The sequence below is a fragment of the Schistocerca cancellata genome, chromosome 11, assembly GCF_023864275.1.
Source record: "Schistocerca cancellata isolate TAMUIC-IGC-003103 chromosome 11, iqSchCanc2.1, whole genome shotgun sequence".
Classification (NCBI taxonomy): Eukaryota; Metazoa; Arthropoda; class Insecta; order Orthoptera; family Acrididae; genus Schistocerca; species Schistocerca cancellata.
The window spans coordinates 109,216,079-109,243,580 of NC_064636.1; positions in this window are offsets into that span (position 1 = coordinate 109,216,079).

A 27,502-nucleotide genomic window follows, 5' to 3' on the forward strand; every position below is an offset into this window, starting at 1 on the left:
AAAGAAAATTAGAAATACTATAATTGTGCAAGAAACCCAGAATTACACTCTAATACAAGAACACACGCCAGATGCTTAGTTGACTGAACCTGTAATGAAGCATTATTCAGGACACACAAATAATAAGAAAATAAAGAACAGTAGTTAGTTACCTTAATTTATATTGACGAAAAGCTCTCAGATCATTACAATATCTCCATTGGAACAACATCTGCTATCTCTCCCATCAATAACTGCATAAACATGGAACAACACTCTCCACTAACGCATCTCACTCTAACTTCAGCTACAAGCAGTGTCCACCACAACTTCTCGGCAAGCACTACTTGCCGCTACGTCTCAATAATCACTGCCAGTGGAGGCGGCGGAACAATACTCTCTGGCGCGATTTCTGGCGCTGTGGCTCAGTGTAGCCACCTTTCATATGCCCTTCCTCCACGGGCTAGAATTTGATGGTATTTTTGCCAGCATTGGTGGTGAAAATACCACCAAATTCGTCAAAAAAAATACAGACAAAAATAAAAGATAATATTAATACGTAAATATCATATAACTAGATAAAATTTTGGCTTTGCACTGACCTTTCAATAGCCTAATATATAAAATACACTAAGCAATACAAATTCTTTCATACATGTGACTTTACATAATAGTTTACACAAATGTTATGTGGTTAAACAGCTCAATCAATAGCGTCAGCAATGACGAATATGTACAGGTAAGAGTCTCATAACTTTTCACAAACAGTAATACACAAAAAATCAGTTTATACAAATATTCACAACAAGTAGTTGACAGTTCCAGCAGTAGCACCCAGCAATGTTGAGTAGGTGCAGACTCCAACAGGTGATATCATTTCAGTAGAAGCAGTTCATCAGTGGCACCCAGCAATGTTGAGTAGGTGCAGACAGCAAGAAGTAACATCATTTCAGTAGAAGCAGTTCCATCTGTGGTACCCAGCAATGTTGAAGAGGTACACACAGCAAGAAGTCACATTTCTCAGTAGAACCAGTTCATCAATGGCACCCAGCAATGTTGAGTAGGTGCAAACAGCAACAGGTGACATCATCTCAGTAGAATCAGTCCATCAGTGGCACCCAGCAATGTTGAGTAGGTGCATACAGCAAGAAGTAACATCATTTCAGTAGAAGCAGTTCCATCTGTGGTACCCAGCAATGTTGAGTAGGTGCAGACAGCAAGAAGTAACATCATTTCAGTAGAAGCAGTTCCATTTGTGGTACCCAGCAATGTTGAAGAGGTACACACAGCAACAAGTCACATTTCTCAGTAGAAGCAGTTCATCAATGGCACCCAGCAATGTTGAGTAGGTGCAAACAGCAACAGGTGACATCATCTCAGTAGCAGTGGTACCCAGCAATGTTGAGTAGGTGCAGACAGCATCAGGTGACATCATTTCAGTAGAAGCAGTCCATCAATGACACCCATCATGTAGAAAAAGTACAAGTAACAGTCCACAATTTCACCATCACTAATCAGACAGTTCATCAGTAGAAATTAAACAACTATCACTGATCACACTGTTCATTAGCAGAAATTAAACATGTCCTAGTGGCACCAATCATGTAGAAAAAGTACAAGTAACAGTCCATAATTTCACCATCACTAATCAGACAGTTCAAGCATGAACAATAGTTTGAATGCACATACAAATGCTTTTACAATGCTCTTACACTAAACATACAAATCATAACAAACACACAAATATCAGATAATTGTCATATTACTATTACAAATACACAAACATCAGTAAACCTATAATATTTATGGGTGTCAGTGCAAGCCACTACAAACAAATAAAATAATATTTAGGAGATAGGTGGGTAGGATTAGGAAAGGAAAACACACAAAACACACTCACTCATCTTTCATCCACATTAAGTACTACTGTGTAATTGAATAGTGTTAACTGTTTAAATGGAATTCTGTCAAAATTTCATGTTCATCATGTGTATCAAGTAATAGTGGCAGCAATGTATAACAGTCAATAATAGTTAAGTCAACGTCATAGTCATCATGTCAAGACCAATGTTTGCCAAGCCAGATCAAAATGTACGGTTGCTGAACAACTGTCAGTGTGCTAAGATATGCAACTTCCTCTCTCCAAAAAAAAAGTACATACTGCTTAGTGATTTAACAAAGTGTGTGTAGACAATCTTCCTTCCATTTTAGTGTTCTAGTCTGCTATCTTCATCCTCCTTGTTCCATATAGACCAACAAAAAAAATTATGCACCTCACTTATTTTACCTCTTATACACCAAAACTCCAATCAACTTCATATAATCTCAATACCTCAATAATACCTATTCAATACGTCGATACATATAAACCTTATTGCCAGTATCATTTACCTTACCTCTTGTCCACAAAAACTCCAATAATCAACAACTTCATACAATCTCAATACCTCAATAATACCTCTTCAATCATCAATACATATAAACCTTATTACCAATATCATTTCACTTCCATAACAACTCTTTCCTCAAGTCAGTCTCCTCGAACAAGTACAGATAAAATTCTAATGCAAACCTCATCATCCCATACAATCCGAAGACACACTGTCAACACACAACCTCTGTGTAATCCATCTGACCAAAATCTTCTACTCATTATGAATTATAAACAAAGAATGCATACATGACCTCTAACAGACTTAGTTCGAATAACTCTCAGTAATTAAGTACGATTACGGAGTATGAATGATCCTAATATTTCACAGTGTGTACACCACTTCAAGAATTATGGCAAACAGAAGCAAACGTGTGGAGTATTTCTTATGTCAAGTGTCACTTCCTATTTCAATTGCTCACGAAAAATGCAGTGTAATAACTGTGTTGGTATGTCATGTCGTTAGCTTCCTTCCTATTGGCATACATTTATACAGCTTTCATAAAACCTCCAGCTCATGTGACTTCTATGATGTTTCTTGTACTAAAGTCGCTCGTCGAATTACTGCAGTTCATTTTCTTATGTTAAAATATAAAGCACTGAGCGTAAGCAAAACAAGCAACAGCGAGTAAATATACCAGTAGTGAACAGAATGTCAACAAGTGGATGCAGCACAATTTCTATAACGAGGCTTCGCCAAGCGAACAATCCGTAACCCATACCACATCGTAACCCACACTCCATGTCCGTACACTGTACATCAGCATTGCTATATACCAAATTAAAGTATAGTTATGACAACAAGCAGAAATGTGTAAATGTGCAATCCATACGCATAGCAGTAAACATATATCTTACGTACTAAACAGGTCATTAGCACCGTATCTTAATAAGTAAACATGAAGGCGCAAGCAGATAAATCACAAAGTATAACTTACATACCTAACCACATCAGCACAATTAATCAGGTGACAATTATAATTTAAATAAATAGGCACAGCAGGCACATAATTAAAAAAATATGACATCAGTGAAAAAGCAGTGCAGCCAAGCGATGCATAATATACACAAGTAACAATCCAGTTAATTAATAATCATTGTCAAAATCAGTTAACGTACGCAAGCACGTCGCTTCACAAGTAATTTCATTGAACATGTAATTAGCACAAAGTATGAATCACGTAATCGCGAGCAGCAAATTACGTCTAAAGTACGTACCTAAGTGGAAATATGTTACCTGAAAAATAAACTCAATTAATAATTACCTTTTTAGTTTATTACTTTCTTCTTCGAAATGACATTTTTCCTGAAATTTTCTCGATAGCAAGTCGTCTTAACGTCGGAGACACACAGAATTTACCTGAAGTTCTTAACTATCTTATAGAACCGTATCCTGAAAAATACTGAATGTTAGTAACATAATTTATCAAGTCATTATAGCTTTATACTGAATTTAGTCGGAGAAATTAGACTGTGTATTTATTTACGGCTGTCAGTGCATTCGCACTGAGCGCTCGATCAGCTGTAGGCGCGTGACGTAGGAAGTGATTGTTTGTGGTCAACGACTGCCTTGTGCGGCGCGCAGACTTGACTGTTGCTTTGAGTATATGCCGCCGCCAAAACACAGCGCGGTATCCTTGTACTCTCCGTGTGTTTACATACAACTGTTAGTTTCTCAAAAGTATGTCATTCTACAAAAATTTTTCAAAAGTATATCATTCCACAAAAATTTTAACGTTAGATATATGATGTATTCCCTTAGAGCGTCGTGATTTAAGAGTTTCTACTTCGACAGTGTTATCATGAATAATTTTGCGAATTCTATATGGACCGTTATAAAGCAGAAAAAATTTGCGACACAAGCCTTTTCCTTTGTGAGACAAACGATGAGCCTTAATTAACACCTTCTGACCAACTGACAAGATTTTTAAATGACCAGGACGCTTAGCTGATTTCTCTCTTCTAGCAGCCGCAGATGCAATATTTTGTAGAGCCAGGTTGACAACGTCAGAATGCCGCAGTTTCCGTGTAGGCGGAAAAGGAACGATTTCAGAAATGCGATTTGTCGGTGCTTTGTTTTTTAATATCAGTATAGGTGGTAAAGAAGTTGAGTCGTTAGGAAGTTCATTCAGAATGTTTTGAAAAATATGAAGATACTGATCCCAAGTTCTGTGATTCTGATGACAATAAAGACGACACAATTTATTGATTTCCTTCATCCATCTCTCTGAAGCGTTAGATTGAGGGTGAAAAAGTGAAATGAAAATTGGTTTAATTTTACGACGCCGTAGAGTACGAAGCCAAATTTTAGAACGAAACTGTGATCCATTATCTGATATAACCTTATCAACATGACCCACTTCTTTAAGAAAATGGTTAATGAAAGCATTAGATACTGAACGAGCTGTTGCTTTGTGTAACAGTGTAAAACACACATATTTTGATGTCAACTCCACTGCTACGAAAATGTACGCAAAACCATTAGTAGATCGAACCACTGGACCGAACAAATCAACTGCAGCCATGTCCTTTAATTTTGCTGGAATGATAGGAAACAACGATGCTCTGTGAGAAACTGTCGGCGGCTTAGCCTTTTGACATAATTTGCATTTGGCAAGAACAAATCGAATACGTTTTTCCATATTATTGAAGTAGCAATTTTCTCGTAATTTATGAAAGCATTTTCTGGGACCAAAGTGTGCATAACTGAAATGCGTATATCAAATCAGCTTATTAACCCACTCATCAGGAATACAAACTAACCAAACAGAGTTGTCGACCGATTTTCGTTTAAAAAGAATGTCATTGCGAACTAAATAATGCTGTCTTATCGCTACGCTTTCCTTTCTCCTCCACTTCTCCTTAATGTCCTTCCAGATTGGATCCTTATTTTGCTCCTTAGCGATGTCCTGGAGCGAAGACGAAATAAAGTTCTCAAACGCAACACCTTGAATATACATCAAACAATAATTGTTTTCCTTGCAGTCCTCTTCAGCACTTTGTTTCAAACCCATAGGTGCACGTGATAAAGCATCAGCAACAATATTTGAAGAACCCTGTATGTAAACAATACTAAAATCAAACTCCTGTAGGTACAACGCCCATCGTGACAATCTGCCATGAGTTAATTTTGTTGACATGAGAAATTCCAGAGCTCGATGATGGGTGTAAACCTTAGTATGTCTGCCAAACAAAAATGTGCGAAATTTTGTAAAAGCCCAAACAACAGCCAAAGCTTCAAGTTCCGTAATCGAATAATTCTTTTCTGATTTCGAGAGAACACGACTTCCAAATGCAATAGTCTTTTGTACTACAACGCCGTTTTCTTCTATCTCTTGAAATAAATGTGCACCTAGGCCTTTGTATGATGAGTCCGTCGCCAAACAAAAATCTTTAGATAAATCCGGGTGTGAAAGAAGTGGAGCAGCAACTAAAGCATCACGAAGTTGTTCAAATTCTGACTGAGCTTCCTCATCCCATCACCAATTAGATTTCTTTCCGGATAGTTCACATAAACGAGGTGTGGCCAAATCGTCCAATCTAACAAAGCGTCTAAGAAAATTACAGACACCAAAGAAACTACGAACATCACGTTTTGTGGTAGGAACAGCATAATTACGAATAGCGTCTAATTTTTCTGGATCAGGAAGAATACCTTCTGTAGAAATAATGTGACCGAGAAATTTCACCTGAGAACGACCAAATTCAGATTTTTCTAAGTTCACTGTAATGCCAACTCTTGCAAAAATACGTAATAATGAATCCAAAATTTTTTTGTGCTCACTCCAAGAATGTTTAGCAACAAGAATGTCGTCAACATATGAAGTAATATTGTCACGAAGATAAACAGGTAAAATTTCATTTAAGCTGCGAATGAATGCTGCTGAAGATACAGTAAGTCCAAACGGTAATTTCCGAAACTGGTAACAGTTACCAAAGGCTAAAAAGGCAGTATATTTTCTACAATCAGGGTGGAGTTCTATTTGCCAAAAACTTGCGCGCATATCAATCGTGGATAAAACTTTAATTCCATGAAAATGTTGAAGAAGTTCATCTAAATTTTGTGGACGGTCAGTTTCAGGAATGATGATATTATTTATCTGTCTGGAATCCAGAACCAAACGAATTGACCCATCCTTTTTAAGAACAACGTGTAATGGGCTAGTATAAGGACTGACTGCAGGCTCAATAATGCCCTGATCTAACATGTACTGAAGTTCATTCTTAACCTTGTCTCTGTAAGCCAAAGGAATAGCGTACGTTTTCCCGCGAAATGGTGTGTGTTCTTTTACTTTAAATAAATATTGTAAGCCTTGTATAGTTCCTGTGTGATGACTAAATACTGTAGCATGTGAAGTCAAAATGTGGTGCAGCTCTTCTCTTGCAACGTCATCTGGCACTTCAGCTTTCTTAACCTTTTCATTAATTAATTCTTCGCTATTAATTATATCATCCATCGCGTCGCTGTATCTATTGTCATTGTCATGAATAAACACATTGTCGTCATAATGCTCAACGAAAACATCAGAAGTAAGAAACCTTAAACATTTTGTATCTGACTCAGATCTTGTTAAACACTCGAAAAATTTCAAACATTTCGGCATTCCGGCAACAGTCAAATTCACACTTCCCTCTTTAAAGTTCAAAATTGCCTTATGTGCGTTAAGAAACTCCATACCTAATATAATTTGTGTACTGAGTAATGGAACAATAATAAAATTAGCAGAAAATTCGTATCCTTGACAATTGAAATTTAAGTTGGTCTGTTGTTTAACTTCTACACCTTTTCCAGAAATCGCTCCTCGAATTGTAGTTTTAGAAATAGGTAACACAGGACAGGCAATAGTCCTTTCACATATACGAAAAACTGATTCACTAATGACGTTCAATGGGCTCCCAGAATCTAAAACTGCAGTGAACTTATTCTTACCCACACATACTTTATTAACAGGATGTAAAAATGCGTCTACATTATTTTCCTTTTCGTCTAACAAAATGTCTCTCATGTCTTCCAGGCGTACGTAGTGTAAAGCCGTAGTGTCATTACTTTCTGAACCGTCTATATTGCTGCCAGAAGCCGAAGCTGCTAGTCATTGTCGATTGTTTGCGTCACGTCACGTCTTTGATTATTCGCGTCATTTCGCGGATCCATTTCTACGATTTGCACTTGTCTCTCTGAAGTTCTGTCACGTGGAGGATGCCAATTAGGTCCCTCCTGTCTGTTAGATACAATTTCTTGGTTGTGTCTGTTATTAAAATTTCTGTTTTCCTGTCTGTCTGCATAACTACTTCTTGTGTAATTTCGACTGTCACTTCTGAAATTATTGTTGTATCTACTACCCTGGTTATTTCTGTAGTAAGAATTTCTATTACTATATGAATAATTTCTGTCTTGATGATACCGATTACTGTTTCCGTATGATAGATCATTCCGGTAGGAATTACCGTTATTATAATTGTCTGTGTAATTTCTGTTAGAACGTCTGTTATTGTCATAAGGCTGGTATCTATTGTCCTGTCTGTTACGTCTGTCATTCTCAAAGTTCCCCATATAACGCCCGTTCCGATCACTATCCCTTTTCTCTGAAAATCTATCATCATTACTGTTACTGAAAAAATTACAGGTAGTCCCGTCGTCATTGTCGTACTCGAGTTCTTGTAGCAAAGTCTTAAAAGTCTCAATGTCGTCTTTACATCTTCCGGCTAAAGCAATTTGTCTTAAGGATTGTGGCAGCTTGGTTAAACAAATGCGAATTAATTCAGTCGGGCTATAAGGGTTGGAAAGGAACTGATTCTTCCGAATCATGTCTTCAAAATATTCCGCTGGCGTGCGGAATTCAGACTGTTTGAAATTACGCTGCATGATAAGACTGTGTTTGACTCTGTCTTGCGTGTTTTCGGACCAATATGCCGATAGAAATGCATGATAAAAATCATTCAGATTATTACAATCTCTAATGATTGCGCGCATCCGCGTCGCCGGTTCGTTTTCTAAATATCCACACATAAATTCCAGTTTGTGACTTAGTGGCCAATTTGGTGGAAGTGCGTACATAAATTGATCTAACCATGAACATGGATGTATGTCATTCTTAGAATTGCGGAAGATCTTAAATTTCCGAACAGTCAAAAAGTGTTTATAGTCAAAGTTTTCGCCTCGTGGCGACAAAGACCTACCGCGTCTGTCCCAGTCCCAAGGTCGATTATTGTCAAGTTCGCGCGCCTGGCGATCTCTTGTTGCATCCCGTAAATGAAACAAATTATTTTCTTCAAACCCCTCTGCTATCTGTGATTCTAAATTTCTTCTACTGTCTTTACCTACAATTTCGCCTTCAATTTGTTTCACTTGCTTTCGTAATGCCTCAACTTCCCTTTTAACGCGTTCATTTTATTTTCCCTGATTTTCAACATGTTTATTTATGTTCTGATACTCTTCGGTTTCTGCAAATGGCAATGGTGCTGTGTCATCTGAATCTTTGTCCCCATTTAAACTAAGACTTGTCAGTTTATCTGAAATCTCCTCAACTCTTTCCGATAAATCGCCTATTTGTTCTTTCTGTTTATTTACGTCTTCCGTAAGTGTCGCGACTCGCGTTTCGGTATTGTCACCTTTAGTAGTTAACTGTTCACACTGTTGCGTTAAGTTATTTATTCTGTCAATTGGTACGGATTCCTCGATTCTCTCAAATATTTCTTTCTTATCGTGTGCACGTTGTAAATTTAACTCTGAAAATTTCTGTACTATCACGCGATCTTTTTCTTCCTGTTCTCTATCCTGTTCCCTTTGTCTAATCTCTACTGCAACTAATCTATTATTGTGAGCATTCAAAATCGGTTGTACTTCTTCTCTGATTTCTTTCTTTAATTCATCTTTCATATTTTTGAAACATGTCCCTATTCGTGAATCTAACCGTGTTTCCAAAGTTCCCATCTCTGTTTTTAATTCAGATCCTAACTGTGATCCAAGTGAGTCTAACCGTGTTTCCATTGTTCCCATCTGTGTTTTAATTGTACCTATCTCTGTTTTAAATTCAGATCGTATCTGTGATCCCATTGTTCCCATTTGTGATTCTAACCGAGATCCCAAATTTAGTATTGCACTCATCAACTGCTCCGTGTTAAGTTGTTCGAAATTCTTTTCGCCCCTAACATTTCCCACAAAACTAACTTCCTTCTGCATAGCTGTAAGGCTATCTCTGTTCGATACTATTTCAGAATCCTCTATCGTTAATCTCGTATTCTGTGAATTTTCTGATTGAGAAAAATTTTGAAATGGTTCCGGACTATTTTCCCGAATTATTACATTGTTTTCCACTTCATTATCCATCATACTGTTGTCCTGTGTTGGCGAGTTCGCCATCTCAACAATTTCGTTATTCTCACTATTTTTGCCTTTTTCATTGATCGCGTAATCATTTACAAAATATACAAAACTCGTCACTGTACGAAAATTATACACAATGACTCCTTATCTTCAACAATACCATTCACACGAAATATTTCCCTTAAACACGATTGACGAACAATTGAAATAATTGCACTAAATCGTCAACGCGTATACAAGACAACAAATCAAATTCTAAAAAAAAAAGAAAATACCATTAGAAGAATGACAATTACCAAATCCACACATGCAAAATAGACTACAATTACTAAACTACAAATTACTACAACAATACTACTGTCTACTATTTTTACAATCAGAAGAATTCCAAGGGACGATCCGAAGCAGCGGTCGCCACGTGCATGGGGGCTTAATTAAAATTAAGATATAAGAATGCAATGCAAATACTTTTTAATTTTCTGTCGCTGTATGTCCGATTACGCAAGTCTCGTAAACGGCTGGCCCTGACTAGTATTATTACGCAATCTGACTGCATAGAACAACAACAAAGAATGAAATGAAAATTTTCGTTAACACAATTAATTAATTAAGTCCCCAGCAACTATAAAACCTACGAAACAACAAGCACAAGTGTAGCTGTTCTGTATGTGGTGGTATGACTCAACGCACATCTGGCACGGTTCTTTTTCAACAAGACAAGAATTTTTAAATATCATTTATACTGACGTGATAAAAGAAAATTAGAAATACTATAATTGTGCAAGAAACCCAGAATTACACTCTAATACAAGAACACACGCCAGATGCTTAGTTGACTGAACCTGTAATGAAGCATTATTCAGGACACACAAATAATAAGAAAATAAAGAACAGTAGTTAGTTACCTTAATTTATATTGACGAAAAGCACTCAGATCATTACAATATCTCCATTGGAACAACATCTGCTATCTCTCCCATCAATAACTGCATAAACATGGAACAACACTCTCCACTAACGCATCTCACTCTAACTTCAGCTACAAGCAGTGTCCACCACAACTTCTCGGCAAGCACTACTTGCCGCTACGTCTCAATAATCACTGCCAGTGGAGGCGGCGGAACAATACTCTCTGGCGCGATTTCTGGCGCTGTGGCTCAGTGTAGCCACCTTTCACCGTTCTATATCCCACCAGCGTTAGGCAGTGACGTGTGGAAAAGCTGCGTGCGTTAGTTCCAGTACGTCTGGCAGCAAAACAGTCTTGTTACTTCTCGGTCCAAATCCCGCACCTTGTCTCGAGATCAGTTCTGTTGGGTTCATATTGTGATGGTACAGTGGCAAATGTAAAAATGCAGCATTTGTATGATGTGCTCGATGCTGTGAAAATGATTGTTTTTCATGTTTCTACGACACTTACCTACGTCTGTGGTATAAAACGATGGACTTAGTCCAAATAAAGCGTATTTGGTTTTTCATTTCTACCTTAAAAATTAACTTGTTATGTTTTCTTAATTCAAGCAACTTTTATTAACAGTCTTTCATGAAATATCGATAATTAAGTATATGTATTTAATATGAAAACAGCAATTTCGCGTGCTGTATATAATTAGAAACAAGAAGACGTGCATTATTCACAAAAAAATGATGATGAATTTTACGATTATGAGATGTAGGTATCTCAAATTGAACGAGAAAAAAATAGCTCATACGAGTTTTGAACCAACGAACCATAAACTGCAGTTGATTATCTGTTATGCTTACGATTTCGTTACACATCCTCTAACCATTCGTGAGTCAGCTCTGTACAGTACACTCCATCGAAAAACCTCGAAGCCGATTGTCTGTAAATTTATGAAAAATTCCTCTGCACTTCACTTGATAGCCGTAGTCCACACGCGTGTTTCACTGCGCAACAGGAAGCAGCCTCAGCCATTTCCGTACTGCTCGATAACAACGCGACAATCAGAGCACAACAATGCAGAGGCTGTAACTGCACACCATTTTTGAAATGAAAACTACGTAGCTAAAGCGTGATCAGGAAAAACATAGATGGCTGTTAAAACATTTGAATATCTTCAAGTTTCCTTTCACGTAACATAGCAATAATACACATCATACGTATCTTATGTTTATAATACATAAATAGTGCCTACTTCGAAGAGCGTAACTCCACCAGTGTACATGTGCTACGGCTTCTGATCAATCATCGTGTTTGTGTTTGTTTACATTAGGTTTATTCTTATGATGATGAACGGAATATAGTAAACATGAGCTCTAAAATGCTTAACTGAAAAGGCTATGAGCACTTGTTCAGTTGTAGAGACCATTTCACAGCAGCGAAGATGAAAAAGTGTGAGAATATTGAAGAATGGGATACAACCCGTCGGCTTTGATCAATGACGGCACACGTTACCACACATCTTGCACTGCAAAGATTTAAAAGCATAGACGAATGATGAGAAACAAACGATTGAAATGCAGAGGCAACAGATCGTGGACATGTATCATGTACATCCACATTTCGGACTTAACGTGACGTATATCACTTTCTCTTACAATAGAGAACCATAGTATAAAGTGATATATGTGACAATGGCATGGAGTGCGTATGTTGATATATATATGAATTTTACGTTTATCAGTTTTTTCACCTTCGCTGGTACTAGCGTCAACTGAAAAATACGATACTAGTACTAACGAACGCGAAAAAATGGAGAAACATAAAATTTGTATCCTGTTCTTCAGGTGACCTACATAGTTCAGTTGAAGAATGCGATACTAGTACTAGCGAAGGCGATAAAGTATTTGTATCCTATATACATGTATAGGTCAGCTGAAGAACAGAATACAACCATCGTAATTCAACTGAGGTACGTGATGCCAGCTATGCGTTCGTCGGTTCTTCTTCTTACGCCAGTACTTCTTCAGTTCACCTAAACAGTACAAGATACGAATCGACTGCAGAGGAAACAGCAATTAGAACGACTCACTATCAGACACAGATACAATTCACAAGATCTACGCAAGTGATTCAAAATTACGACCACCATCAAAACTCGTACACATTATTTATTTCTTAATAACACATTCATCCATTTCTAGTTACGATTATTACGTTTCGCCACAGAAGGTAACCAATTTATTACCTATGATTCGAAAATAAATTAATATCTATGACTAAAATATGACGCCATTATTCAAAGCCGACGAGTTTTATCCCATTCTTCATTTGACCCTTACCTCCTCCCAAAATATGGAAAGCAAAGAGCTGAAGTAGAAGAGATTTGTTTCACAGCATCTAAGATGACCAAGTGCTCACAGCTGCTAAGGTATGCATGTTAGAGCTCATGCTTGCTAGACATGTTTGTTTCGAATGGTCATTTCTGTCATATATCCGAATATTGACTGTTCCTCCTGAGACTCCCTGTATGTAGCAGTAGCCAATCAAAACGGTTATCACAAAAGAACTTCAACTATTTATCGAAATGCGAACAAACCAAGTACCGCAAAACAAGGAAAGACTACAGCTGCGGCACAGTCTTAACATAACAGTCACGGCGCTCCGTCTCTTTCTTGTTACCCACAGCGGTTGCAGCGCACCAAGCGGCCAAGAAGTTACACTGTTGAGTTCAGTGAAATATTTTAAAAGCGAAACTGATGCGTAATTGTTTATATTGGTCTTTAGAATGGTTTTCACAAACGGAAGCGTATGTAGCGCTGCACATTGGAACAACAACAACAAGAAGACACCACATTTTTCTTTTTTTAGTTTCCTAGCAACCATAGCAGACGTAAACTGCTACATTATGGAACCGTTTATTTACAAATTTTCGTGTAACCTACAGATATTACCTAGAGAATGTCGTGTTTTTTTAGAACTAAAACATCGCTAGTAAACAGAAAGAGACGTGACAGCTTGCATCGAGGCATTTTCGGTTGAGGCGTAATCTTCTCACAAAATTTCAATCACTAGTTTTCTCCTCCAAATGCGAAAACATTTTGTTGACGCCCACCTACATAGGAAGAAACGATCATTATAATAAGATAAGAGAAATCAGATCTCGCACGGGAAGATATGTGTTCGTTTTTTCCGCGCACTGTTCAGAGACTGAAATAATAGAGAATTATTGTGAAGGTGGTTGGACGAACCCTCTGCCAGGCACTTGAGTCTGATTTGGAGAGGATCCATGTAGATGCAGCGGCGGATACATACGGGGGCGACACCCCCCCCCCCCCCCCATCTTGCAGGGGCCAATTCGTTCGTTTTTTTCGGCAGTCCATCTATGAGTCTCTAAGACTTAAATGGATCTGGGCTGTTCACAGACAAGATTGGATGCCACCGCTCCGGTCGCAGGTTCGAATCCTGCCTCGGGCATGGATGTGAGTGATGTCCTTAGGTTAGTTAGGTTTAATTCGTTCTAAGTTCTAGGCCACTGATGACCTCAGATGTTAAGTCGCATAGTGCTCAGAGCCATTTGAACCATTTGGATGCCCAATAAACATTCAGTTGTAAGTATCGTTGTTTTTCTTAAGTACTATAAGACCATTACATAATTCGTAACGCGTAACTTTTATTCCGAAATGTATTACGAATGAAAGCAATACACAATTCAGCTATCTTAACGGTAATTTTCATAACATCTTTACCAATCAACTGTACGCCTCCTTTTAAGGTCTATGAGCTGCATTTCAGCGAAGAAGGCATATTAAGCAGTACAAGTATGTACGACCCAAGAACTGGCAAACTGTTAACAGCACCATTGGATCGTCTGAAGAAAAGGTAGGTTAAAGAACCAAATGTTAGGCAGAGGCCTACATTTGTAATTTACAACGTCATAAGGGGAAAGCTGGTTGTATAGTTGCATCTCATTTGATGTTAACCTTTTCTCTTTGAGATGCTGTACCTTCAAAGTTACCGGTTTACCTTTCATATTTGTCCAGTACGCCATCAGCCTGAGGGGACCCCGAAAGTCGCAGGGAGCGACTAGAAAACAGTGCCCTTCACATCGCCATTCGAGAAAGTGTATAAACGCAGGAGAAGTTGATAGACCAACTAAAAAGTAAAATAAGTGTCTGCAATAAGCATAGCTACTGGATCGCAGATCACAAATTAGACAGTGTGTGCTTATTGTTAATTACCCACAATCCTTACCCTAGAGTTGATTGCTACTCTGTTATAAACAGTGATTTATTTCTCAAAGTTTTTATTAATGGTGTGGAATTGAAATGTGTTGGAAAGATGAAACTTCCCAAATGTCTGGAACACACAAGAGGTCTGTCAAGCTCTTAACGAAATTTATTTGGCGTGTAATAAATATGAGATTCCTGTTAATAGTGTTCTGTCGTTCATTGAAGATAATTTGCAGAATTTAGTGGAGAAGTTGGCAGAAAGGGAAACTGAAAAAAATTTTTAAAGTTACAGGTTTCATTCCTGAAATGTAAAAGTTCATCTCAGTGTAGATATTATACTGGCTGATTCTGTGATCAGTAGTAAATACTATTAGCTGACGTGGATGTACGTTTGTCAGAAGCACTGCCATTACTTCTATGCCAAACACAAATACACTGTCCAGGCTTTGCAGTAGGCTTTTAACTAGTCCATCATTGAAAAACATAGTGATCAGTTAGAAGTCATATCTCACAGAAAGCTGCAACTTTAGCCTTACAGGGCAAAGCACTTCTTGTGTTAACTGATGCAATACATTTGAAATCCTAATTTGATTACGAAGGTGAACTTTCGTGATACATAAAAGAAGTAATTCTTAAATCAGAATCAGCTTGATTTGAGGTGGCAGACAATAATTCAATTTATAGAAAAGCAATATCAAACTTTAGTACTCAACCAGAAGTACAGGTAAAGTACTGTCACCCTGCACAAACTTCTGCAGATCGCCCACTGTACTCTTTTGTGGATACAGTTCATATTTCAAAGTGTATCTGTAACAACTGGTTCAATGAAAATGAGCAGATTCTGTGTTTTTCTGATTTCAGTGACAGCATGGAGGGAGGTTTTGCATCAGTCACAGCACTAAAAGAGCTACACATGACTGAAAAACGTGATCTATTGCAATATGGAAACTCTCTAACTTTAAAAACTCTCTTTCCAAATTCAATTGAAAGGCAAGATGTTAAATTGGTGCTTCGTATCTTAAATAATAAGACAGTTGTTGCTTTTCTGAGACTAGACACGAAGAAAGGAACTCAAAATTGGGAAAGCACTGCGACATTTATAAAAATAATAAATCTTCGGTGGTCAATTGTGAATGTGAAAACATTACTTAAGGGCCAGAGGCTAATTAATGTTTTGCAGGATCCTGTAACTTTTAATTCCCATGACATATTTGATTTTTTAAACAGCTTTGTGTCTTGGTTCGGTTTATGGCATGGGGTGAATGATGCAGGATACTTTCTAAAGAATCACACTTTGCTCTAAAACATACAACAGTTGCCTTGACTGATTTCAGTAGCTATTGGCTCTCTGACAAAAACAGGTCCTATTTGCTCCTTGGAAGAGTACAGACTGACAGTTTGGAAGATAGGTTCGGTAAATACTGCCATTTAAGTCGGGGAAATTACCACATTTCTCTTAGACAGGTTTTTGAAACTGAGCAAAAACTTAGGGCTTAGAGCACAATGTAAAGTAGTTCGAGATGTGCTTATTAAGATGTCAGATACTTTTGAAACAACTTTTGAAATCCAGGAGTTAAAATATTTATTAAATGTAGCAGTAGATGAGAATGATGTTTAAGGCACAGTACAGGACACTTAGCCATTATTGCCCACATACCAGGATATTGCTCACACCAAGTCCTGAAAAAACTCACTGTGAGTATTGGACTGTGAGTATTTCTCATTTCGGGTGAAGTAAAGCACGATGATCATTTGATAGTGGCATAGGATTGAAGAGGCTTGGTATACCCCAAACAAGATAATAGTGGCATGTGTAACTTGCATATACTTTCCTTTCAAAAAATTGTAAAAGAAAATGAAACTTTGTTTCTCCAATTGGCAAATCAAAGGCGTGTGCTTTTGAAGATAGCATCCTGTAATAATATTCCCAGTGATATGTTTAGTGGTTTCCAATGTAAAACTAGACATAGTCTTGAATCTATCCGGTGTTCCATACTGCTCTGTTGTGTAAATATCGTATTAAATAATCATACTAAGGGAAGATATGATGCAACTACGAAGAAGAACATAAGTGTTTTTAAAAGAATGAAAAATGTAATTAAAGCGTACTTTAATTTTTTATTGACGTGTACAAGGGTGTTTTAGAAATCATATTATGAGGTGCAATAAAAAGTCACTTTTATATTTTTATTTAATTAGATTCCGTTTCCTCCCACCCCTCGCTTTTTGTGTTGTTTTTTTCCCATCTGTCTGTAACAGAATTTCTCAATTATGTTAAATAGTTTCCTTACTCATTGATGACATTGCATGAATGAATAGATTCCATAATGTTTGCAGTAATTTGTGTGTATTCGTACAAAACAAAATTTTGGTGGCTAGATTTCAGGTAGATCGGTAATTTTCCAGCAACAGAAAATGAACATGGTATTCACCTGCTAAATTTTACAGTTAGAGTGCTCTTGTTTTCCATTAAAAAGGTATTAAGATGCAAATTGCGATTTATGTATCGTCACTCTATGGGGCCATGCTAAAATTACAAATATGCACCTGAAAAAAGTCGAAATGTTGCGAATATGAGATTTGCAGTCATAATACGCATCACTGAAGGAAATTATGAACATGTTTACTTTACGTTATTTCACATGACAATTTACATTTATGCAAGACGCATTAAGTAATGATACATTCACTTAATTGGACAGACCGTTTTGCTGGGCGTGCCAAAGTTCTAATATTTGCTTGACCCCTGCTGTGCTGTGAGGCTTTGATTCCAGGTGGCGTTGCCTGATGACGGCGAGCTCAACGCTACAAACTGCAAGCAGAGTGACGTCGCTCACGACAAGCGTGAGGCCGCCTACCGTGCTGCCATCTTGTGGCGCCGGCCTGCAACAGGGGTTAGTTGCGTGGCGCACCGTTCGATGGCAGGACTAGCCGTCGCTGATTTCATTTCGTTTTCTTGCGTTTTGCAGGAACGTGTCTGAACCAGCGGAAGTTCTCGCAGTAGCATCAATTACTTTCTTTGTTTTATTTACATAGCTGATATATGTGGCAGTGAAGTGTAATCGTTCGAAATGGTGTAAAAGTGTTGTGTGCCTCGTTGCAGAAGAAATTATGAAAATGAGCCACGAGTAGTAAAACTGAAATTACCAACATTAATATTTCATGTGAACAAGTGAACTTAATGGGTGTCCAAAAGAAGGATTACAGATACTCGCCAGATTGTATTACGTTTTGTAGTATTTTATTTTAAATATCACCACACACTTATCAGTATATAAGGAGCACACCCTGTCATGCTACCCCATCCTAGTACACTTCATAAGATTTGTCCGCATTTTCAAACACACTCAGCAGGTTAGAAGCTCGATGACAAATACCTGTTGTATACAAAACACAAGTTCCAATCTTTTTGTGTGAAGCAGATCATTTTGCTTCACTAATTAGTCTCTGTTCTTACAAGGGAACCTCCCCGTCGCACCCCCCTCAGATTTAGTTATAAGTTGCCACAGTGGATAGGCCTTGAAAAACTGAACACAGATCAATTGAGAAAACAGGAAGAAGTCGTGTGGAACTATGAAATAATAAGCAAAATATAGAAACTGAGTAGTTGATGTGCAACATAGTTCACATCAAGGACCATCTGACCCCATGATCGCTGTGATCCCGTGGTTAGCGTAAGCAACTGCGGGACGAGAGGTCTTTGGTTCAAGTATTCCCCCAAGTGAAAATTTTAATTTTTCATTTTCAGCTTATGTGACAAACTCTTACGTGTTCATCACTTTCTTGGGAGTGATTATCACATCCACAAGAAAACCTAAATCGGGCAAGGTAGAAGAATGTTCCCAGAATGAGATTTTCACTCTGCAGCAGAGTGTGCGCTGATATGAAACTTCCTGGCAGATTAAAACTGTGTATCCGACCAAGACTCGAACTCGGGACCTTTGCCTTTCGTGGGCAAGTGCTCTACCATCTGAGCTACCGAAGCACGACGCACGCCTGGTCTTCTTTAGAAGAATGTTTTTACCCATTCGCCAAGTGTACAAGTTAGGTGGGTCGACAACATATTCCTGTCATGTGACGCACATGCCATCAGCAGTGTTGTATGGAATATATCAGACGTGTTTTCCTGTGGAGGAGTCGGTTGACCTATGACCTTGCGATCAAATATTTTCGGTTCCCATTGGAGAGGCACGTCCTTTCGTCTACTAATCGCACGGTTCTGCGGTGCGGTTGCAAAACACAGACACTAAACTTATTACAGTGAACAGAGACGTCAATGATCGAATGGACAGATCATAACTTTGCGAAAATAAAGAAAGTAAACTTTTTACTCGAGGAAAGACTTGAACCAATGACCTCACGTTCCGCAGTTGCTCACAGTAACCACGTGACCACGGCGCTCTAGAGTTCAGACAACCCTTGATGTTGCATATCTTTCACATGGACTACTCAATTTGTATATTTTGCTTATTATTTCATAGTTCCACACAACTTCTTCCTGTTTTCTCGATCGATCGTGTTCAGTTTTTTAAGGCCTATCCACTGAGCCAGCTTATAACTAAATCTGTAGGGGGTGCGATGGGGAGGTTCCCTTGTTAGTGACAAAAATTCAGTTAATTGATGGACCACGCAATTCTTTGCTTCCCTTTCTCAACTGTCAGTTGTTTACAATTTCCCTTGTTATGACACCCAACCCTATTTTTAGTTTAACATTCCGTTCACATATTAAAATGTGTCACATACGATTGGATCAGTAAAGAAGATCCAGATCAGACAAAGTACCCACACTTTGAAACTATTTCAGAACGTACACAACTAAGTATGGGCAAAATCTCTGCAATTAAAAAGCTGCATGACGTGGAAAGTCCACAGATAATGAATTTTTGTAAAAAAAAAACTGAATTTAAAGTCTCATTATAAAAACTACCTGTCAAATCTGTGCTAAATATTTTCAAGGAGATGACTGTTTCCTGTCATTGGGGGAACATCATGTTACTGAAGCTTTTGACAGCAGCAAAATTAATTTGTACATGGTGGAACATTTTATGTATTAGCTGAACAGGTAATCTGTTTCAAGGATGTACAGCAAAAGCCACTGTCAGATATTCTGAAAAGTGTTTATCATGGCTGGATATATGGAAACTTTGTTCTGATTGCACATTTGGATTATCCAATGACAGTCATTTGCACATGTCTCGTACCACTCACGCTCATCTAGAAATGACCAAGTATTGCACTAAGGACTCGAATTTTGAATATCTTTTGCCACGAAAGTTTCAGACAGATGCTGTAGAAAAAAAATTGTAAAATATCGAACAATGGCAGTATGTCACTATTTGGCATCTCTGGGGCAGGTAATTGAAATTGAATCGAAGCTAAGAATTCAGGCCCCGCTACCCTTGAAAATTCCATCATCTGTTCTTGGAGGAGTTGGAACAGATTTAGATTCTTTGCAAGCTGACTGTGTAGATGATGTCACCTTACCACCACCACGACCAGACACTGACAGTATAATGGATTTCAGTGAGGATGGAAAGAAGCTCACATATGAGACATGTAAAAGATATTTAGAGCGAGATAAAACATTATCAGCAATAGAAAATGATGAAGCCAATAAGGTTATTAATGTTGTCATTTATGCTTATTGGGCTGTTAAAAACATGGTCTCTGGAGAACATCAACACAGCTTCATTATATGCACTTCCCGGAGAAATTTACTTCTAAGATTAGCTGTTGATGCAATTAAAAAAGAAGACATCTTGCTAAGGTAATTTTGTCGCAGTCAGGTAGATCACACAGATAACAGACTTCTTCGGTGTGTAATAAAATTAGAGTGTAATATGCTTCTCAATAATTATGTTAAAAAAATAACGATAGCCATAATAGTAACAGCAGAAAGGGAAAAATGTGAACCGTAAAGCAGTTTGGAATAAAATTCGTGACTGGTTAATAGACATTAACATTTGTCCTTTTCCCCTCATTTATAATTTTTTTTCTTGATCTGTTTAATTGCATTGTTAACACTGAAACTGCATAATACTAAGCCTACATTTTACTTAAAAAGATTTCATTTAATTAATGTCATTATTCTGGTACATATTTGACAGTTCTGACGACACAGACAGATGGAGGTGTCAGATGTATGAAAACACTTTGTTTGATTTGTTGGTTAAAACTTGGTAAGATGACGATTTACTATTAAACCGATCCCAGCGACAGTATCGATAAGATCTTTATGTCTCACTGAATTACATTTTTGTCCATGTGTTAAGCTTATGATCACCAAAATAAGTCTACGCGCAAGTCGCCTAGGTGGTGTCAGCTCGAAAGATTTGCACAGGGCGAACCGTCTACCCGACGGGAGGCCCTAGTCACACAACATTTTGTTACCAGAATAATTACTTCATCCCGTCTGATAAATTTTACTAAATCTATCTCTCTCACGTAGTGTAAATTACAAGCTGTGTTGTATGTTGGTTTCACTCGTAATTTTGCGTACGATCTGAAACACAATAGAAGGAAATCAAAGAGTATTGTAACCAGCGTAATATGCATTTTGCACTACAGCATACAGGAACCACATAGTTTCTTTATGAATGATAAAGCCCGGCACTATTTCTCTGTAAATGGCGTACAGATTGATAGTCGAGATGTAATTCTCGTGATTTTGTTAGACTTTCACTCTTGCAGTATGATGGAGGTTTGCAGCCACAGCCTAGCGGCGATGACGTCACAGTTGCGCCATGAGGCCTGTAAATCAGAAGCTATGGGTTCAACCACCACCACCTAAAGAGAAGGCCGCGGCGCGCTCTTGTGACGTCACACAAAGCGGGCCAGGGTTGGATTGGCGCTGCGCTTAAAGAATCGAGACGCACGGCCTGCAAATCTTTGTCAAACGGTTTTACAGAACCTATTCCGTAAAAAATAATTAATTTCTGAAATACTTTTAGCTTTATATGGCAGCTTCATGATGAAGTGCCAATCATTTAGATAATGGTCATAACTATTGTGGTTTTTACAGATGAGTATCAAATTTGAGAACGTTGCCATCAAAAATAGAGGTCGCTATGAATTTGTGTTTGATGCATATTACACATTCTATTGCCGAGTATGAAATACAGATGAGGTTTTGAAATTTTCGTAAAACTTTGGATCAATATCTGCTTCCAATCTCGAAAAAATTGAGCATCTGCAGCAACTTCACTTTTGATCGCAACGCGCGGGAATGAAATATTCATAACGCCTGTCATATCTCGTAAACCGCTGGAGATAACGAAACGAGATCTTTGCAAATGATACCACGCAAAGAGGAGAGTACTTTGCCGAATGATTAAAATAAGTAACTTTATCAATCGCGATATAGCAGAAACAATAGTTTATAATTCTTTTTTACCGGTAATGTAATTGCATAAGACTTATCAATAGCCAGTGAAAACGTACGAGTGTGGGATGTAAATAATATTGCGATATACATGGTAAAACAAGGTACATTTGTGAAAAATGCACTGTGATAAAGTACATTCTTTCTGGACCAGACAACTATTATTTACACTCACTTGAAAAATTCTGCACTAATACAGTGTATAATATTAAATTCCTCTGCCTTCAGTATCCTAAATAAATATTGTGTAGCTGTTTATAGAGCTCCCTCAGGAAAGCTGAGTACATTCCCCAAGCAAACAATCACTTTTAACTCACCTCACAAAAACAATTATGCGTTGTTATTGTAATGTAAATTTTCTTTCCTGTAAAAATATGGCAGATTTTGAGCATAAGTCAACAGTGAAAATCTACAAACCTTCAGCAGACATTTGAAGCAGTTGGAATGAGACAATGTGTCAAGCTAAAAACGTCAATAATAAATTTAACCTATTTCTAGATTAATTTGTTCCATTGTATGACACATCGAAAAATAACACAGATATGCTTCATACAGAGAGATCGCTTTTTAAACATGAAAACAGCAGTTTCAACATTCGTTAGTACTCATGAAAAACAACACCCACTCATAAATAGAGGATAAAACGTATCGGTAATGCGTAACAAAATACGAACTGCAGAGAAATTTAAACACGAATAAAAAGTAACACGAGCCACAAATTTATATTTCGTTTTCGAAATCAAAATAAAGCCACTTGATAACGAATACTAGGCCTACTTACTGCGAACTTTTGCTCACAATTTTAGTCTAATGTATCCAAAATGCAAGATATTCCACCAGAAAAAATAACAATTGTACTAGGTATATAGTTTTTACATACCTTCGTGTGCTCAGTGGGTTGGAAATTGTCCCGATGAATCGCTGAAAGACATTTCCAACGCAGATTCGCATCTTTCGGAAAGGAAAACAACATTACTTTCGGTCGAGTTCCGTAATTCCCACGACGCCTTGGCACACAGCACTTGTAAACCATGTTCACAGTAGCTTCACTACAGGCAAACACTGTAATCGCTAGTTTTAAGCACGAATATAGCACTCGATCCAACAAACGTGTAGATAGACAAACGCTTCGTAACACAACATGGTGGCCCGCTTGGAGTGACGTCACGACCTGCTATGAATTTCGCGCCGCGGCCTTGTCTCTAGGTGGTGGTGGTTCAGCCCCCTACAGCCTTCTGTGCGCCTGACTCGACAGTTGAATGTGACGTCGAACTGCCTGGTTATGTCGTTCCATCCTTGTCCTCAGTCGAAAATTTTTTTAATGGGCGGAAGTTCTCTATTCATCGAAATATCTTCCAGTATCGTACACCTTCTCCTCCAGCTATATTCAAACAACAGAAAAAAGTTGAAACACGTTTTTATTACTGATACCAATATCGTAGAACAGTTCATTGAAAGTGCTATAAAATATATAACATATGACAAAAAATATAGGAACGAGTATTAAATATTTTTAGAATAAGTTACTGCAAATCTATGTTCTCTTATACCAAAGTCTTTAAAGAACAAGAGATATGCTTTTGTTGAGATGAACTCTACTTCAAATACTTTCCGTCAAGACGTCAAAAAGCGAAATAAACGTGACTGCCATCTGTCGGCCACTCTGGAAGGCGAAGGGCGGGCCGTGCAACTGTTGCCAGCCGTCGCCAACAGATGGCAGTACGGTAGTCTTGCATGCAGCAGTACGTGTTTGTATGCAGAAATGTCGACTTCTCTACTCTTAAACTAATTCCCCACTAAGGGGAAGGCTAAAGTAACATAAACCACTCTTTAGAGTTCAGGGGAAATAAAAGATATTTTAAATCAAATAATAATAACATGGCTACGAAGGCTGTTTGTTCTTTTAATGCATATCCTATCCGAAAATAACGTCCATATCATCCCTGGTTCTATTATCAACATATACGTTTTGTCACATTGAAGACTGACTGTCTTTCTCACCATCTCCAAACGTTTGTAGAATTCAGTTCCCACGTGTCTCATAGCACAAGACTTATTTCTGGCATAACAGGGAGATGCTATAAGACTCACATCGCATTTAATATCCACATTTCTCAATTGTTTCACTAAATTTGTAGAAGCTGTCTGTTCACCTAAATGCAGAATATTCGCCAATGCGCCACTAAATGTACAACAGAAAACGCTGTTTCTTCTTTTCATTTGCAGTCATCCTCCTCCACCAGATAAACTCTTCAGAGAACAAAAAGAAACAACATTGCAGAAGACTAGCAGCGTTCAGTGGAATGCAAATGAACTTTATGATGTTTTCCTCATACGGCTCCGAAGTTGTCATTGAGATGTGACAAGAGAGATTATCTTCAATAATTACTCTCCTTCCTTCTCTCTTTAAGGCAAACAGGAGGAAGTGAGTTTGAAACCAATTGCCAAGCAACTCTGTTCTAGCCAGCCACTCTGCAGTGTACATTTGCATTCCAGGAGGTGACTGTAAATCCAGTCAGGCCATTTTGGCTTTTCTTTTTAAATAAGATAAGGGAGAAGGAATTCTCCTGTGCATTCCCAAATAACACGAGAGGTTTTCTCATGACATCGACATGTCTGGCAAAACAAGAGCTTTCTTTTGCTGGTATGTCTTGAAACTTAGTTTTATCAAAACTGAAGATATTTCACAGGGACGCCTTCAACCTCAGCTTGCTATTTCCCTAAAAAGTTATACATTCCCATTTACATTAGCAGAATTCCTTGAAATATTGACTGTAAATATGTGAGACAGTTCAGAATATGTCTCTCTAAAAATGCCTTTCCCCAGTCCCATCCAAGCATATTACACTGAACAACAAATTTGAAGTAGAAGTGTGTAAGTTGCATGATTTTGAGTTAGTTATGTTTCTTTCAATATAAAATGATACAAATGCATCATCTTCATAAATATTTAGCTCTAGTTTTTTAAAAAGTAATCTACATTTTTGTATAAATAACTCACTAACTAAATATGTATTCATGTTCCAAGATTCAGCATAACAAATTTTAACTGAATAATTACTTGAATTATGTTATGTGTTATACATTGATGAATTTCAGTGCCATTCTGGGAGTACAAAAGTAAAATAATAAGGAAAAATGAAGATGATATTACATGAATGAAAATACTTTGTAAGTGTACATTGTACCAGAACTACGTAAAGCACAAAAGAAAATATATAAAGTAACTGGCCACAAATATATATAAAGGATTAGAAATGTTAAATGTCCATATGTATAGTATATACAATTACATATTTTGTTCGGAGATAAATACAGAAGATGACGATTTTCGCTTGACTTTACGTTTATACACAAACTAGGGAACATCCCTTATGACAGTCCAGCAGTAATCTGCTAAAATAGTAGGGCTCCACTTTCTGGCATACCTCTTCTCAAATGTGACAGTATCTTGATGGAATCACTCCCCATGTTCATCACTTACTGCACCACAATCTTTGGGGAAGAAGTAAAGATGACTATGTAAGAAATGCATTTTCAGTGACATGTATGGACCTAGTTTTTCATAAGATGACAACATGTTATCTACAATGTCCTTGTAATTTATTGTGCGTTTGTTCCATAAGAACTGTTAACAGATTGCCTTAAAACATTCCCATGCGTGCTTCTCATCACCTTGTATGATTCTATCAAAAGTATGGTCTCGAAAAAGCTCTCCAATCTGTGGGCCTACAAAGGTGGCCCTCTTTACTTTGGCATCACTTAAGTAAGGGAATTTTTGCCTTAAGTACTTAAATGCGTCACCATCCTTGTTCATCCCTTAACAAAGTTTTTCATGAGACCCAACTTGATGTGCAAGGGCGGGAGCAGAATCTTTTAGGGTCTACTAGAGGTTCACTCTCTTTTGTAAAGCAAATGTCACTTCTCCACACACACAGCAAAATGTGTCAGCACTGTTAACACAAACTCGTGGCATTTTTGTTCACTTCAGTAGAAGTCACCTTGAACAATTGGTAGTTAATCTGGAAACAAATGAGCAAAAACTATTACATGCATTCATAAAGTCTATGAAGTTGAAGATGAGGGAGACAAAAAGATCACTAAGACTTATATCAAAATGTTTATAGCTAAAATAATGCACAGGTAAGGGCAGGGACAATAATATAATGCATTGTTACTAGTAACTATGACTTTAACAAACCAATATAATATTTGGTTTTAAACTTAACATAAAAATCCGTATATCATAATCTCACCGTAATTCAACAGTGTAAAATGAAAACTAGAGCTAATTCTGAATTGTCTTTGTGATATTCGCGATAAGTACATTAGAACTGATAGGAATCGGCTATTTTCATTCGATTTACATTTTCATTGTTGCACAATGTTATCAGCAAGGCAGTCTACTTTCCTTTTAAAGGTAACAAGTTATGATTTAACCATGCACCTCAATTCAAAGACTGATATTGAGAGACCCACATCGCTGACACAGATACTGTCTTTTACAAAAGATCTTTCTCCAGTCCCGGTAAGAACTGTGGGCCTTCCACCTTTCCCATTATTCTTGTTTCTCAATTTGTTCACAATGTTTCTTGTCTTGGAATGCCACACTTCCCTGCAGCTCTCGCAAATTCGCAAAGAAGTAATTTCTTTTAATATCTTCTTGATTTTTGTTCGAATAACAAGTTTTGTGTCATATCCCTGAGTACCTGGGTATGGACGTTTCTGTCATCCAGTGGTCTGTAGAAGAAAAACATAGTAAGCCTACTGATTTATATTCGTGGCTAATTGGAGGCTTAGAATGAATATTTAAGCTTATTTAGAACTGAACCTATAGTACTTTTGAAGGAAGAATATAGAACAATCCTGTTTTCTTTTGCATAAGTTTCTACTGTTGTTCTCGGTAGCTGTGCTGCCTCCAGAACTGGCTGGAAGATGCTGGTTCTACTAATAGTCTAAAGCGATACTGTGGTCGACACCAGAGGTAGGTTTAAAACACTTTAATTACACTCACAGTGTAAAGTATTCATCGATAAGGCCAGATTTGGGTCTGACATGTAGTTCTAATCAAAGAAAATCTGCTACACTGATTCATATATTGTTAAATTGTCCTAGTTTTAGTAATCACACTACACAGCCCAGCAACTGAAAGCGATTCACATGTAACAAAAATTTAACGTATCAGTAATCCATGACATTGCTCTCATACACATTTAAGGAACTCTAAACCATTGAGATAGTGCACAAAAATAATAAA